We start from the raw sequence: 17925 nt of genomic DNA, 5'->3' as shown, positions 1-17925 counted from the left end.
AAAACAAATCACTTCATTAGATCCAAAGGAAGATATCTTAGGGTTTCTATTGCTGTGAAGAGACACCATTACTGAGGCAATGCCCATAAAGGAAAACTTTTAATTGGGGCTGGATTATAAGGGTCCAAGGCTTAGCCCATTATCATCATGGGAAATAGCATGGCAGGGACCAGGCAGACCTGGTTCTGGAGAAGGAACCAAGAATTCTACATCCAAACTGGCAAGCATCTCGAAGAGCAAGAGCCTGGGCCTTGCTTGAGCTTCTCAAACCTAGAGACCACCCCAAGTGACACACTTCCTCCAATAAGGCCAAACCTACTCTAATAAGGTCCTGTCTCCTAATGCTGCTCCCTAAGCATTCAAATATGATGCTATGGGGCCATACTCATTCTAACCACCACAGAGGCATGATGTATCACTAAACTATTATTGTAGCTTGAAAGAACAATTATTTATTATTTATAGCAAATCTGAGGCTCCACTCACTTTCATTGATTTATGGTGAGTTTGGAAATAGTTCTATAGGTCAAGTAGTAGAGTCACGTTTGTATAGGCTGAGAGTGGCTCTAGTCCACATTCTCTGACAGCCTTATGCTAGGATGGATGAGCTCTTCTACCTATGCTCTTCTTGTGGAAAGGGAAGAATTAGACAGAAACAAGAACGATGAACTTGCTTCTTTGCCCACCCCTTTCATTACATTTGCTAACACTCTATGGCTAAGGACAAAACCAAGACACAGGCAGATTTTCCTGTTCATAACTCAAGAAAATTACATGGCAAATAATGAGAATATAAGGTCCAGAAAGAATATAAGGTGAGAAACTGAGGTCCAGTCATGTACTCCACATCAAAGGAGGAGAGGAAAATTCTAGGTCTCTGTTTCCTTAGCTTCAAACAACTACCGCAGTTGAGACTTCAAACATGAGAGCATCAAATAGGAGTGTCAAAGGCAGCTTCAGCTATTGAGTATGCATACAAGTGCATTTACCTCCGCCAAGTATGCATATACTCATAAAATGTATCTCTTTCATATCATGAGCCAAAATAAAACTCATATCCTAGAATATTTGTTTTTACCTAAAAATAGAATACAAGTGGAGAAAAAGACAAGTAACCCTTTTCTCTCTTCTTTCTCTTATGTTTTTTTTAAGTTCTGATAGTTTGGTTATCCAGTTACAGAAGATGCATTTGATATGCTTAGATGCTTTAGACATTACTGATGTCTGCCCCAGCATAAGTTTTTGAGGCTTAGAAACAAAGCTCCAGTGATAGACTGTTGGTGCATCTGATTCATTGAGAACTGACTTTAGTATTCTATCCTCTGAAATCTTATGTGTTCTAAACTTAGTAGTTGATAACTCACAAAAATAACTGTTGATTCAGAAATGAACTTGCTCATCAGAGAGCTAGAGACCTGGCTGCTTTTAGTCATAACTTATTTATAATTCCTCCCCAGTGGTGTTCAGAGATGAAGTTTGAGAAAAAGAAAAATTCAAGTATTCTTTTTCATATATTTTAAAATATAAGAGACTTTGATGTATTCTGGGAACTGGAGTTTTGAAAAGAGAGCGAGAGAGAGAGAGAATTGAAAAGAATGACTTCAGTGAGATTAGAAAGGCCCAGTAAATCATTCTGAAATAATTTAAAAGATAAATATAATTTCCCATCTTCAAAAATTACAATTGCAACAAATTCTTATTTATCATTGCATGCAGACTACAGGTGCATTTGCCCTGGGATAATGAACAATAGTTTCAATCATCCATAAATATAAAAGTCTTCTTAGGTCTGAATGTCCAGAAGTAGCCTCTAATATGACCCATTTTTCTATAGGCCCAAGCCTTTGGGTAGCATTGAGCTGTAGGTGAGTCTTTCCTTCTTCTTTAAATCTAATATAATGTGATTAAATTTACCTCTTTTTTGAGAATTTTATGCATCTATACAATGTTTGATTATATTCACCCCCTCAACCTCCCCAAGACTGCTCCAGTTTAACCTTGACAAGTGTATGAGGTCAACATCTGCCACTTGGATACATATCAGAGATCACACCCCTGAAGAAAACTCATTCCTCCTCGCTCAGCTGTTGCCAATTTCCAATAGCTCTTAGCTAGGGGTTGGGTCTCATGGATTCCTCCCCATCCATGTCGAAAAGAAGACTGGCTTGATCTTAAGTGGGTCTTGTACAGAGAGCTACAACACCTGTGAGCTCTTGAGTGCAATAACACTGTTGTGTTCAGAAGAGACTACCCTGCCTTGTGTGGCGTTTCTTGAGCCTTGGGGGAGAGGGTTATATAGATGCCCTATTTCATAGACTGACCACTCCATAGACTCCTAGTTTCTATATTTTGACTAGTTAAGAGTCTCTGTGATAATTACCTTCCACCAAAGTATGAAGCTTGTCTAATTAAGAGTGAGAGCTTTACTGAAATTGATGAGTAGAAAGATAACTATTTGGAGCTCAACTTGATGCTATACTCATTTGGCGGAATAATACTAGATCCACCCACAGGACATATAACATCTGCAGTCATAGCTTCTTGGTCAAGTTTATAGTAGTACCAAATAGTAGTTTCCTCCTGTGGAGGTGGTAACCTTAAATCCAATCAGAAAGCAGTTACTTACACTTATAATACCCACACCACTCTTACATAAGTGGGCACACCTTGCCAGGCTAGTCATTATTGTAACTCAGAGTTCATGGCTGGGTCAAACAGTTGTTGATTTGCCTTCCCTGTGAAGCCTGCACATCACTTTAAGGTATGAGAATAAACTTGCCAAGAGGAAGTTTCCCAGTGAATATTTGATCCCTTCTTGGTATTTGAATTCAGAAATTAGAGACAGGAGCTGACAGGTCTTAAGGAGATTGCTAAGGCAATAACTACTCACATTCATGACGTGAACAAAGATGATTGAGTGAATCATCAACTTCCTTCGATTTCCAAGTCTGTGGCTCTAAGGAGCTTAGAAGGTGTATAAATATGATAAAATAGAATACATTTGCTTTTTACAAAGTGGGTGGGTTATTGAGAAAAGAAATCTTATTAAGATGTATTTTCATTGAAATACCCCTGGAAAAGAATATTGTGGAAAAGTGACTGTTTAAGATTTCTCACCAAAATTTGAAGGCAGTGGAGGCATTTTTTTTCTATCAACTATTTTATTTATTCACTTTAAATCCCTATCACATCCTTCTCCCATCTCTTCCACAAGACTCACTAAGTTCCAGCTAATAATTGGCTGTGAGTCTCTGCATCTGTTTCCATCTGCTTCTGGGTGGAGCCTCTCAGAGAATAGTTATACCAGTGTTATGTCTCCAAGCAAAAGAGAGTATCATTAGTAGCGTCAGGGATTGGTCTTGTCCATGGGATGGGTCTCAAGTTGGGTCAGACATTAGTTGGCCATTCCTTCTGTTTCTGTTTCATTGTTGTCCCTGGACATCTTATAGGCAGGACACATTTTGGGTTGAAGGTTTTGTGAGTGGGTTGCTGTCCTTATCCCTCCACTAGGACTTGTGTTTTGCTACAGGAGGTAACCACTTCCAGTTTCATGTCCCCTACTGTTAGGAGTCTCAGGTAGAGTTACCCCTATAGACTCCATAGGGTCTCCTCCCACCCCAGTTCTCTGGCATGTCCTAAAGATGTCCCCCTACCCACTGACAATTTTTATTCTCTCTACACTGCTCTTCCTACACCTGATTCTCTGGCCCATTCCTTTCCCCATCTCCTCTCCCATCCAGTTCTCTCCTCACATCTACCTCAGAGGTCTATTTTATTCCCATTTCTTAGAAAGACTCAAGCATCCTCCTTGTTATTTGGCTTCTCTGGGTTTGTGGGTTGTAACATGGCTATTCTGTTCTTCATGTCTAATATCCACTTATAAGTGAGTGCATACCGTGGATGTCCTTAGGGGTCTAGGTTACCCCACTCAGCATATTTTTCTAGTTCCATCCATTGGCCTGCAAAATTTATGATGTCCTTGTTTTTAATAGCTGAGTAGTGTTCCATTGTGTAAATGAATCCCATTTTCTTTATCTCATCTTCAGTTGAGAGACATCTAGGTTGTTTCCAGTTTTTGGCTATTACAATTACATATAATTTGAACATAATGAAGCATATGTCCTTGTGGTGTAGTCGGGCATCTTTTGGGTATATATCCAGAAGTAGTATAGCTGGGTCTTAAGGTAGACCTATTCCACTTTTTTGAGAAAGTGCCAAATTGATTTCTAGAGTAGTTGTACAAATTTGCACTTATACCAGCCATGGAGGAGTGTGACACTTTCAGACTTGATCTCAATTCTCTGTGTATGCCTATGTATTCCTACGAATAGAATTGTGCACTTTTTCCCTCATGTTTTTCTCCATTTGAAACTTTAGCTAGATCTATTAATTTTATCATTTGATACCTTATGCAAACTGAACTCGAAGTCTGTGATGAGAGGACAGAGTTCTCCATGTATTGAGCAGGTGTTCCACCAGTGATACAGTAAGGCGATCACAGCGTCACCTGCAACCACTATGGCTGTACATTGCATGGTCACTCTTCAGAGGAAAGGCTTTCATGTGCTCCTCACTACAGGGTGGCTTCTCTTATCTGTGCATAGGAAATGTATGCCTCACATTGGACTTCTCATTGATGGGAGAAACACACACCTACAGAAATATGTTTTTAAATTAATATGATGACTAATCCTGATTGTATGCCTCCTAAGTCAAAATCAAGTCTCATAGGTCATTCCTTCACCTGTATTATAGTTATAGACAGCTCAATGCTGGTAACTAAAGGTTGGAAGTAAAGAATGTGAGTGGAATACCAGTGCTAAACCAAAAATGCAATTTGTTATTTTTGTTTTGTTTTGTTTTTGACAAACAAAAGCAATCAGCAATCAAGCGGTTGTAAAATGTATAGATTGAGCTATATGATCTCTGTTTCTTCCAGCTTTAAAATGATGGGTTTTGCATTGGTTATTAGGAAATAATAGTATTGAGCTGTGCTTAGGGGCTCTCAGGTAAACCCCATCCCCCTTCTGGGTTGCATTGTTATTAAAGGAGCACAAATCACACTTGAGCCTCTAGTCCTATGATTTAATATGTCCTATACTTGTCACATTTTAGTGACAATAAAAGAAAAAAAATATTGTCCAATATCCCAGGGCCCTTGACTCATAGTTTAAAATAATTAATTTTTATCAAATTCCCATTAAGTCTTCTAAGATAATTATGTGGACAGAAAAATGTGTTTGTGTAAAACAAATAGCCTTTCTTTTTTGCATTGCTATCCAAAAAATATGATAGCCTTAAAATTTGAACAGCAGTAATTTCGTCTTCCTGTCTCTTAAGAATACATTATAATGTGAAATTGTGGGAATAGAATGTTCTCACCTCAAGAACATCTACAATAGGCATTAGCCTGGCAATAATTGTGAACGTTCTGTATCTAAAGAATAGATAGAGTATAAAATGTGAACTATGAATATTTTAACCTCTCTGGTTTAGTTTGCATTCAAATTCTCTTATCTTTTTTTTTTAAATGAGTTGTGGGCTTTCACAAGGTCCCTTGGAAAGTTGCTTTTGAAACTTCATAGAGTCCACGTGCCTGGGTTTTCTTTCTTCTCTATTTCTTCACATTTTGTCCTTTTGCATTTCAGATTTTAAAGTGTGCGTTTTGTTTCTGTGTTTGCCTTCACAAGCACAGGCAGGATTTAAGAAGTTTGATTGTCTTAGAATCAAACAAATCAGAGGGATAAATACATTGACAACAGCAGGAAGAAGGACCATGCAGAAAGAAACAGAAGGCTAAAGACCTACACACACACACACACACACACACAGAGGGGGGCATGCATGTACACACAGAGTGAAAGAGCATCTCTGCATCTGTGTCGTGGGAACTCATTTACCCATATACATCAGGAACTGAGCTCTATCATCTATAACATCTCATCTCTCTGCATCTCTTCCTTCCTGTCTTTGGCATAGAATAATCTTCTAGTTTGAGAAAATAAACTCACGAATAGGCAAAGGCATAGTATTTGGTCCTTGGTAAACATTATAGCAAGTCATTCAGCCAAACATGGGTGAAGTGGAAAAGAATTGGAAATGCCAAGGCCATATGGTACATAAGTGTTGGTAGACATGGTGAACAAAATTTTAAGATTTCAATTGTGGTTGGTACTTATTTTTTCCTTTCCTCTTTTACTAGTGATGACAGTATATAGAGCTTATAGCAATTTTGTTTAAAAAATGTTGCTAGGACAAAAAGTCTAGCTCTAATCTCATACATTGCACAGGGTTCAAATGCAGTGTTTTTAAAGAACTATAAAGACAGGATCCAGAAAAATCCATACATAAATATTCTAAGTGCTTAAAAGATGTGGGATGTTGAAGGGTGAGTCTTTCCAGATGCTACTTCAAAGGAAGAAGTCATAGCCGGAAGACTGATATTTAATAATGTTCAACTGTATTATGTGCTTGAAAGGAGTACAGACAAGAATGGCATTACTGACAGGAATGGAGAGACAGTTGAAGGGACACAGTATCGGTTGTCTTGTAAGAAGCAATAATAATATAAATATTTTTAAAATTTAAACAGTTGCAAGGCATTGACAAGTAAGTGTCTAGAGCCTAAAACAGGTTAAGCATGAACATATTTAGCTCACTACTCAAAAGACATGCAAGGCAAACAACCAGGATGCTATTTGGGGAATTGCTGTCAAAATGGGAGTAAAAAAAAAAAAATCCCTGTTTTACCGTTGGTCAACCTACAGATTGCTGCAAGGTTTCTCGAAAGACGTAAATATGTTACTTAAACTTTATTTATGCACTATTAGGTTAATAAGTGTACCTTGAAACTTTATCCCATGGAAGTCAACTAAATTCGAATGATGGGTATTCACCATTTTTACTAAATACAGCAAGCAAACTCTACCACAACAAGAAGTAGTCATCAATGTGTAATTGTATCCACAGGCTAGAAGACCTAGAACCCACTAAACCACACTGTGCACAGCATCAGTAGAACCTCATCTTCACTATATTGCTAAGGAATATCAGAGATAAACATAAGGATGCCTTGTGCATCATTTTGGTGAACACTTATGTATGTATATAAAGACCTTTTTTTTAAGCTCAGAAGAGAGAACTCTACAAGTAAGTGGTGACCCTAAATGTTATATTTTCAGAGGTAATGCCTATTGGTTTTGCCTCCTGGATTTTCTTATTGAGCATACCTTTATAGTTTTAAATATACTTTAAGAAGCAGTTTCATCAGCTGAAAATAATTTTAGTAGCACGAGCAAATTATGAACATGAGTTTATGTGAAATATGTGACAATTCCACAGCAAGAATGTTTTAATTTTATAGGGCAGCCATAAAAACCTTTAAGGGTTGCAAATGTAAAGTTTCTTGATAAATTTTATGTTTCTTTCATTTTAAATTTTTATAAGGGACATATATGATATTTAAAATCAGAAACAAATTATTTCTAAAATTCTCCTCTAATCTTATTCATTGATCATTCCCAAGATGTATGTTGATATGGGCTCTGTATTTCTAATCTGTTTTTATAACCATTAAGTGTCTCCTGAGATATGATGAAACATTATCAATGTAACCAATGGGATATGCATGTGGCATGTATATTCCACGCCTCTGCACATAGTCATGGTTCTGAAACACCAAAGGGCACTTCCTGCCATGGCTCCCACTGTCTGAGGAAGCTATGTCTGGGCTTTGTCATGAGCTGGTCCTACAGGATTTCCCTTTTGTTCTGTTTTTCTTTTGTTCAGGACATAGGAAGGTACTAACAGAATGTTAATGATACCAGGGTGTTAAGCAGAATTCTCAACTCCCAGAGGAGAGAGCGCTCAATCTTTCCATCTCATCCAGTCATCCAGGTCTTCTGTCTTTATCAATTTTTAAATCAGTGACAGATAATTCGTTAACCATGGGAACAAAGGTGTAGTCCATGCTTGTCTGGAAACATACCCTTAGCACTGAAAACTAACTCTCTCTCTCTCTCTCTCTCTGTCTCCCCTATGTGTGTGCATGTGTGAGTATGTGTGTGTGTCTTTTCTACTGCCAACTGATTGTCTATTGTAGCCTTAGTAAAGGGCTCTGTCTTAAATACTAGCCTGTAATCCAGTATGAGTACCCCAAAATTACCAGCATGAAACAATGACAGCATTTATATGAATACTACATGACAGCATTCATATATATACATATATATATGCATATATATATATATATATATATGTGTGTGTGTGTGTTTGTGTGTGTATATATATATACATATATATATATATACATATATATGATATATATATGATTTCTTTGAGTCTCTCATTTGACAGACATCTCTCTGTGTGGTTTTAACTGAATCTCTCATGATATCACAGGTAAAATATCTCTCTAGATTTAGATGGGGCTGAACGATTGTCCTACAAGTTGTTTTTCCTACTTGCCTGGCACAGCAGTGCTTGTGGTTGGCTAAAGGTTTGGTCCTTTTCCAGGTGGACTAAGTCTAGAGGACAGTTTAAAACACATTTGTGGCACAAGAACCATTTCACAGCGGAGATTGCTCCATTAAAAGATTAACGTGGAAGCTGCAGGGTCTTATTTATTTTTTATTACAGAGACTCAGCAGTCACAAAGTGTCACTTCCTTTGTTCACTCAGACCAAGTGTTCTCAGTGTGAGAAAGAAAAAAGAAAAAGAAAAGGAACTACATAAGACAGAACTTGCAGAAGGCAACAAGGATCACTGGGTGCCATCTTGTGGGCTGGCTACCAAGGAAATCTGTTACGTGACCCCCAAATGAATCACTTCCTCTCATGTAAGACATGCTCACATCTTTGTCATGATCTCCAGTCTCCTATTATGGTATTAGCTTACTACATGATCTCATCATCTAAGCCGAAAGTATTGGTTTTCTACTGCTGGCTCACAAATCTAACATCTAGAAATAACAACCATTTATTATCTTGCAGATCCAGCAGTAAGAAGTCTGGGGATAAGATTCTTAGCTCATGAACTAAGAAAGCTCAGATCCAGTTTAGTCCTGGTTGCCATTCTTGGATGGAGTTTAGAGATGCTTTCTAAATTATTCAGTTTATTGGGGAAGAGTTAGGTAACTTGTGGTAGACATAATAAAGTATTTAGAGACTACCAAGGCCAGTGGTTCTCAACTTTCCTAATGTTGTGACCCTTTAACACAGTTCCTCATGATATGGTGACCCTCAACTATAAAATTATTTTCATTGCTACTTCATAACAGTAATTTTGCTATTGTTATGAATAGTAATAACATCTGATATGCAGGATAGCTCATATGTGACCCCTATGAAAGGACTGTTAAACCCCCCTACCGGGTCACGACCCACAGGTTGAAACCACAATCCTCGACGCTATACTGTATATAGCCTTTGTCACAATGTGGTAGTTTGCTCTTTCAAGGTTAGCAGACAAATCTCCTTATTGCTTTACATTTATAATTTGGCTTTTATCTCTACTACCAGAGGTAATGTGGTTTGATCTAGTCTACCAGCAGGATATCCCTTTGAATTAAATCAATCTGCTCATTATGTTACATTGTATATGCATAGTTCTTTTTGAAGTGTACACTAACAGAATTGAGGGTTAGCATGCAAGAAGTGGGAATTAGGTAAGCTCTCCACACAAGGAGCTATAACCTTAGGGTCATCCTGGTGCGGATGCGTGAAGTCTGTATTAGTTCACTATTGCTATGCAACAAGATTTCCTGAAACTAGTGCCTGAACCAACAATCCTCACAGACATCTCACAGTTCTATAATCTCCTGAGCTGGACGTCAAGAATCATTCAGGGTTGCCAGAAATTGGGACAATATGTATTTCTAGCGATATTCACTCGTCTGACTTCTACTAAATATTAGCTGTTATAAAAGACCGTACAGGTTCTGTAAATGTGTCCATCTACAGGAAGCATGAGTGTCTCCATGATTTGAAACGCTCACCTGACTGAACCAGCGAAGGTAGCAAGAGAAACACACTTCCTTATAGGCCCCAACTTCAACACTACCATCACTTTTAGGACAATGACTAGTTTCACAAGTCAATCCCGATATATTAAAGGGCTGTGAACACTGGAGACTTATGTACCATCTTCCAGGTTATCTTGTAGACTGGCCTTCGTAACCACAATTAACAACAAAATAAATTAAACTTTTAAAATTTCTTTTTACATGCAGACCATAGTTTCCCCTCGGTCTACTCCCCCCAGACCGCCCCATGGATAGCAACCAGCCATGGCCTGTCAAGTTGCAATAGGATTAGGCACCTCCTCTCCAATCATGTTAGACAAGGCAACCCAGTAGGAGAAAAGGGTCCCAAAGGCAGACAACAGAGTCAGAGATAGCCCTGGCTTTCACTGTTAGGAGTCCAGCATGAAGACCCAGCTGCACAACTATTACATAAGTGCATAGGGCCTAGGTAAGTCCCATGGAAACTCCCTGGCTGGTTCAGTCCCTATGGGGACTAGGTTAGCTGATTCCTTTAAAGTAAAGGGAAGAGTGTCTGAAATTGGTGTTTTCTCTCAGGCCCACCGCAACAGTCTCTACGGGCTATCTTCTCTGTTCAGTTCACGTGCAGCATCACAATCATTATACTTATTTCCATTGTTAAAAAATTTAAAGCACTTTAAATGGTCTAGATAAAAGCCACACCACCTGCTATTTTATAACCCATTAGGTAAAGCCTTTAACCAGGCATTGTGACACATGATACATCCTAGCATCTCGTATTACTCCTGCTACATCCACATCTACTGTTACCTTTGAGGCACACTTATGAGTTTCCTATTGCCAAGTAAATGTAGAAAATGTATCAAGCGCCCCTGTCAAACACAAAACAGGAATATTGGATTTTCAATACTAGTGCTGTATCATAACACCTAGCTAAATGTAAAGAATTCGACAATGCAATATACCCTCACAACAAAACTCGAGATTTAGATTTATGAAAGAGTTCTTAAGCTATCTTTATGCTTGGATATCTCTGAAATACTCATCTAAAACCAAGACAAAATAAATAACTAACAACAACTGAAAAAAAAAAGCCCTCCTTGATACTTCAAACATCGCAATGTGAAATATTTCTCTGTATATAGTGTAGAAAATTGAAATATATATTTGTATCTATTACCTATAGCATCCTTTTGAAAAAGCTCGCCAATTGGGAGTTTGACATTCGTAAAAATTAGGCTGCAAAGCTTCTTCATACTTTCTAAAACAAGTGAATTTAAAATACAAATAAGGTAGATGAGGATTTATGGATGCTACATCCTGTGTACATAAACAATCAATTTAATAAGCACAGAGCCTAGCAGATTCCTAGTCCTCTGTGGTATCTTGTTGTCTGTATTCATTTTGTTTTGTTTTCCTTGCTGTCCAAATAGTGTTTAAGTTTTTCATTCTTCCTTTAAAGTCACACCACATTAGTTTAAAATTATATAAATAAAATAATTAGGACCCCACTCCATACCATGCAATGGTCTGGAACTAGCCTGTATTTGATAAAGACTTTCTTTGTTGTCTTTATTTTATTGTTTTTTGAAATTATAATTATACCACTTTATACTTCCATTTCTTTCCTCCAAACCTTCCCATGTACCCTCTTGCTTGCTTTCATTCAATGCCGGAGCCTCCTCTTTCCTTTGTTACATACAGTATGTATACGTGTCTGTGTCTATGTGTCTCTATGTGTATTTTTCCTGAACACAATCAATACAACCTGCACAGTGTGTATAACATTCCTTGTGCACATACGTTTTCAGAGCTGACCATTTGGTATTGGATAACCAACGGGTGTGCTCATCTCTGGGGGAGACTATGTCTCCCACTCTCAGCATCCCTTACTTGCCTGATGTTCTTTGTATAGAGCTGAGGCCTCGAGAGCTTCCTACCATCCGAGTTAGCATGTCCGTTGTTGGGCTCTTGGTCAGGTTATGTTTAGGGAGACATGTTGGTGAGACTTTGTGGACATAGCTTCTGACATTTCTAGGAGACATGGTGAGGAGACATCCTATGCTCCTCTAGTTCTTACAATCCTCCTGCTCCATCTTCAGTAATGATCCCGACTTCAGCCACAGTGGCAGAGGTTGTTTTCTAGATGGATGCACTGGAACGAGGCTCCACAGCTCTGCATTTGAATTGGATGTGGTTTTTCTTAATGGTACCAATCTCTTGCAAGGAGACGTATCTTTGATAAAAGATGAGAGTGACCTGTCTGCGTGTATAAGGGCAACTGTTTAGAATATAAAGACTGCACTGGTTCAACAAAGTGGTAGTTGTAAGGTTTTCTCTGACATCCTTGACTTCATCATGCCTGAGTGGTTGGTTAGGTTTCTAGTAGCAGGCATGATTTCCCTCTTGTTCAGTGGTTCATAAGTCCAGTTAAAGAACTGGTGGTTACTGCTAAAGCTGGTGCGGGACTAGAGTCATTGTGCCATGCTGGTCATTGTTGTGGTGGATAGGCATCAGCTGGGTAGGGCTGTAGGTTGCTTCTCACCTTTGGAAGCCTGTATGGAACATTCTGGTACCAAGAAAGCAAGATCTCAGGGAAGAGGCTTTCAGCTCAGCTCCAGCTCCACCGTCTTTTCCCTGTACCCAAAGTAAATGGCGTCTTCGTCAATAGGGACTAAACTTCCATCTTTTGGGGGGCAGCGCGGGCAATAGTGGTAACCCATGATGCTCTGCAACATGAACAACCCTGACCAGCGACTCAGACATTCTTACTGCTATTCTACCCTTCTTATCTTTCCCTCCTTAATTAGAGCCCCTCTGTTTCCATTTCCCCTTTCAGATGACTTGTAATCTGATATTTTTCTTCCTTTGTATTGCTCCTCCACATTTCTGGAATAATCTCTTATAACTCTTAAAGATTGTTTCTTGAAAAAAAAAAAAAAAAAAGCATTCTCTGCTTTAAAATTCAGGTTCCCAGATGAAAACAATAGTAGTTTAATTGAATAAGTGATGAATTTTGCCTTAATGTAGTTTTTCCATCTGCTTACTGATCAAAGAAATGTAGTGCATTTTAAATTGATTGTGTGTGTGTGTGTGTGTGTGTGTGTGTGGGTGCGCGCATGTGTGTGTGCTTGTGTGTTAAGTGCCCTTTCATACATGTGTGCATTCACATGGGTGAGAAAGCTTGATTTGCATCGTCTTCCTCAATCTTTCATCGTAGCTTTTGAGCCATTGTAGCTTACCGAACCCAGAGCTCACCAATTCAGCTGAGGTGGCTGGCTCCAAAGAGCTCCAGATATTCTTCTGTCCAGTCTCTCAAGCACTGAATTACAGCTCTAACCTCTACCTGGCATTTTATATGTGGGTGCTAGAAATGAATCTCTGGTCTTCAGCTTCTACGGCAATCATATTACCAAGCAAGCTACCTTCCTCTGCCCATGTTTTATAACTAAACCTGGAAGTGACTTCTGCTATAGAGATATTTCTATTCATCCATTATCTTCCCTCAAAAATGCTTTTGTTAATAGCCACCCTAATGGGGCATGAAGTGGCACCATATTGTGGTTTTGTTTCCCTTTATTCAGTCTTAATCCTGTCATTAAGGGTTATTTATTGTTAACACTTGATATGTTTCCCATCTTTTTCTTTGAAAATGGGACCCCAGTATATAAGCAGTTTGGTAACTGCTTTTAACAGGACTCTGCTATGTCATTAGAAATAATTTGGGAACATCACATTCAGTGGCTATAAAAACATAACAAAAAGAAAAATAGGATCGATCTAAGATGGCGACTGTGGAACCAGAAACCACCCCTACCACTAATCCCCGACCTGTGGAAAAGGAAAAACTAGAGTCTACTCAGGAGGTTGCTAACCCAGAGCACTGTATTAAACACCCTCTACAGAACAGGTGGGCACTCTGGTTTTTTAAAAATGATAAAAGCAAAACTTGGCAAGCAAACCTTTGATTGATCTCTTAGTTTGATACTGTTGAAGACTTTTGGGCTCTATACAACCATATCCAGTTGTCTAGTAATTTAATGCCTGGCTGTGACTACTCACTTTTTAAGGATGGCATTGAGCCTATGTGGGAAGATGAGAACAAACGAGGAGGAAGATGGCTAATTACACTGAACAAGCAGCAGAGACGAAGTGACCTTGGTCGCTTTTGGCTAGAGACACTGCTGTGAATTATTGAAGAATATTTTGATGGCTAGAGTGATGATGTGTGTGGAGCTGTTGTTAGTGTTAGAGCTAAAGATGGTAAGATAGCAATGTGGACTACTGAGTGTGAAAACAGATGCAGTCACACACACAGGGGGAAGGTACACAAGGAAAGGTTAGGACTTTCTCTGAAGACAGTGATTGGTTATCAGTCCCACACAGACACGGCTACAAAGAGCGGCTCCACCACTAAAAATAGGTTTGTTGTTTAAGAAGACACCTTCTGAGTATTCTCACAGGAGACTGCGTCACGCAATCGAGATTGGGAGCTAAACCAAAGCCTCATCAAAGCAGAGTGGACTGCACTGGAGTTGATTCCATCCAAGTGTTGCTAAGATGTAAGAGAAGTCTCATTTGCCTTTGTCTTGTACTTCTGTGCTCATTCTCATCTCCCTATCCCCAATTTTTGCTAGTATGTCCACTATCCCAATCAAAGAATTACAGTAGACATCACCCCAGAACCCACAGATGTGTTCCTGGCCTGCTCCATAACAGCCGATTAGAATTACCATGCACACACATTTGCCTTTCTATAGTGTTCGAAAAAGAACCTGCATTTCTATTACTTTAGCAAGAACTGGTTTTTCTCCACTCCACAGGAGTGGCACAGGACATTGCTGGTGTGAGAGTCTTAAGTACAGCTTTCCAGCAACCTCCTGACTCCCTTCACAGCATTGTTCTCTCTGTCCTCTTGCTGATGGCTGCTAGACTTAATTTATTTGCTTCCCTCCTTGATAACATTAGTGATTCTGATTTCAGTTTTTCATTTGTTTTGCTTTTGTTTTTTCCTCATGTAACATTAGTGAAGGATCCAGGAATATGACAGAAAGGTGGAATAAACATTAAATTTGTGCATTCTTTGGTAATCTTTTTTTTTGTAACTACAAAGCTTTGCTACAAATTTATGCATTTCATTCAAATCAGTGATCTATGTCTGTGTGATTCCTAAACATAATTGTGGACTATAAAAATGTAACACCAAAATTACATTCCTAACTAGAATTAGTATGCCTGCGTTTGTATCTTTATGCCATCTTTTAATGCTTTGTATTACTTAGGTTATTTAACTTTGGTTACAATGGCTCAAGTAGAAAAGCGGTCCCATCCATATTAAGACAGTGTAGAAAACTGTAAATAAAATGTGTACAGTGAATTGTCTTTTAAAAAAGGAAAGAAAAATAGATCCTACTACAGTATACACATTGTATGTCCATGTTAACTAAATAACAGCGTAACTGAAGTAAATCACAACCATAATATGGAGAGTCTAACCTGTACCACCAGGAGTGCTTCCAGACAATGACATGGGTGAGTTTTCATAATAACCCTATCATGACATTAAAATTTTAAACACCAAATTCATTTCGAAATACAATGAACCTAATGAGAAGGAGAAGTCAGCTCCCGTTAGCTGCGGTAAAGCAATGCTCTCTCACTAGGGCCTTTTCTTTATTGGGTGAGGTGACCACCAGTGAATATTTTTCACATCGTGCTTTCCAGAATAGGAAATAGCTTTGGGATAAAAATCAACCAGCTTTGTTACTGAAATCATATTTGTGGTTAAGATTTGCTTTCACTGGAACAAGTATTCTTTGTTTTTAAAGATTAATTTGTTATATATATATATATATATATATATATATATATATATATATATATATATATATTGTTTACCTGTGTGAGTTTTTTGAGTTTTTGTATAGCATGTGCATGCAGAAGCCTGCGGGGACCAGCAGAGAGCATGGGAATCCCCTAGAACTGCAGGTACCTGAGAGAGGTTGTAAGCTACCAAGTGAATGCTAGGAACCAAGCTCAGGTCTTTTGCAAGAGCACTGAGCCATCTTTCCAACCCCACTGCTCTTTTACAGTTTTTTAAATTCAGTCTCTTTCTGTCTCTCTGTGTCTGTCTCTCTCTGTGTGTATATGGACACGCATGTGCAGGTATGCCAGTCCATGTATATGTTATTCATGGCCTAGCTCACAGTATAGAGGTCAGAGAAGAATTCTTGGGACTTGGTTTTCTCTTTCTTGCTATTGTTTGGGATACTGAGATCAAGTTCAAACCCTCAGACCTGAGCACAAGTGCCTCTACCCAATGAGGCATCTTGTCAGGTCAGAAGAATTGGTCTTTATGACACTCATCAGTGGATCTTAAAACTGCTGTGGTTATTTATCGTCAACATTCCAGTGACCTATTATAAAACAAAAGGCTTGTGGAAGTTTCTAGTCATTGTACATAAGTTACAGTTTTGTGTTTATGATGTTATTGCTAAGGAGCTAGGTTGGAAACCTCAACCTATTATTTGATCACAGTAATTTGGGCAGAGGGACTGGCACTACCATGGTTTTTTTTTAGCAACTTGGCATGAGTCAATAGCTTCAGGAAAGACTTTCAGAGTAGACTTCTGTCAAATTTGCCATATGGAGATACTGAGCTCGGATTATGGAGGTTTTTCTGGTGGTTTAGGCATTACAGGTGCTCTCCAGGACTTTTGCCTGACAAGGGGAACTCGATCAACAAAACCTGACACCTGGAGAAAGGGAAGTGGCTTGATATTTGAGGGTTTTAAATGATACCAGCAGTCCCAAGAGTTGTCTTGCACTGATCTCCATCTTGCTTCTCCATCACTTCACCCAGAGAGTGCCCCAGAGCTCAAGTCCTCCCCATTATTGAGGAGGTTAGTATATTCCTATGTGGATATACATATACATATACACATACACATACACATACACACACACACAGACACACACACACACTCACACATACACATACACTCACACATACGCATACACATACACATACATATACATATATTTGTGAAATGAAAATAAGTGAAACTAAGGAGGCCAAGGAGTTGAAGGACAGCAGAGAGGGATATATGAGAAGGCTTAGGGAGACATGTTTTAATTATATTATAATTACATACATACACAAAGGTACAAAGACATGAAAACATATTTTAGATAACATATTTAGATAGGGGAATAATCTAATTTTCTGTTTTAGTGTTGTAAATACTGGGAAGCACTTTCCCCTCTCAAAGCTTGTCTTACAAAGGCAGCCGGCCCCTGCCTTTTACAAGTGCCTATCTATAAGCACTATCCCATTTGGATAGATCTTCATTCCCATCTCTCACCTCCTAAATACACAGACATGTCTCATGCCGCCATTACTGTCCATGAGATAGGTTCTCTTGCTTCTCAAATTCTATGAGAAATCAACCCGAAGTGCTCAGGCATAACTTGAAAACTGGCATCTCATAGGTAAATTCCAAATTACACTGTCAAAGCCTAATATTAAAATCACATGATTTTATATGCAAATCCAGATCTGCTGTTTCTCCTGAGACACCCTTGGTTCACATGCTTCCCTGCAGAGCATGCTGCATCTGCAGTTTGAACTAGTAGCTAGTCCCCTGGCTGGCAATCTCTTCTGAGGTGAGGCTGAGGGATTACATCCCTCCTGACTCACAATGGGCATCATGGCTTTCCCATCTCATTTGCATTATAAGATGTTCCTGACAAGGGAACTTTGTATCCACCAAGAGTCAGACAGAGTACAGCACATCAGAAAAGCACCTCCGGTCCCAGGCGGAACAGTGATAACCAATGCTCTAGTCCTCTGCTTAATCATTCTGTAAGAGAGTTAGGTGAGCTATATCTCCTCTATTGATTATTACCCCCTTTTATTGTTTGTT

The 17925-nt window shown here is 38.8% G+C and overlaps 1 protein-coding gene and 1 pseudogene across 2 annotated transcripts in view; both read left to right on the top strand.

Moving 5' to 3' along the window:
• Positions 1-17925, top strand: part of Pde4d (phosphodiesterase 4D) — a 1452168-nt gene that overhangs the window by 679452 nt on the left and 754791 nt on the right. The window lies entirely within an intron of this gene.
• On the top strand, positions 13739-15743 carry LOC147000861 (eukaryotic translation initiation factor 4E pseudogene; annotated as a pseudogene).

This window comes from Mus caroli, unplaced genomic scaffold (genome assembly GCF_978045245.1).
Source record: "Mus caroli unplaced genomic scaffold, Mus_caroli_1 scaffold_15, whole genome shotgun sequence".
Taxonomy (NCBI): Eukaryota; Metazoa; Chordata; class Mammalia; order Rodentia; family Muridae; genus Mus; species Mus caroli.
Note: the sequence above shows the minus strand (reverse complement) of the source record. Positions and strands in the feature narration are given on the sequence as shown.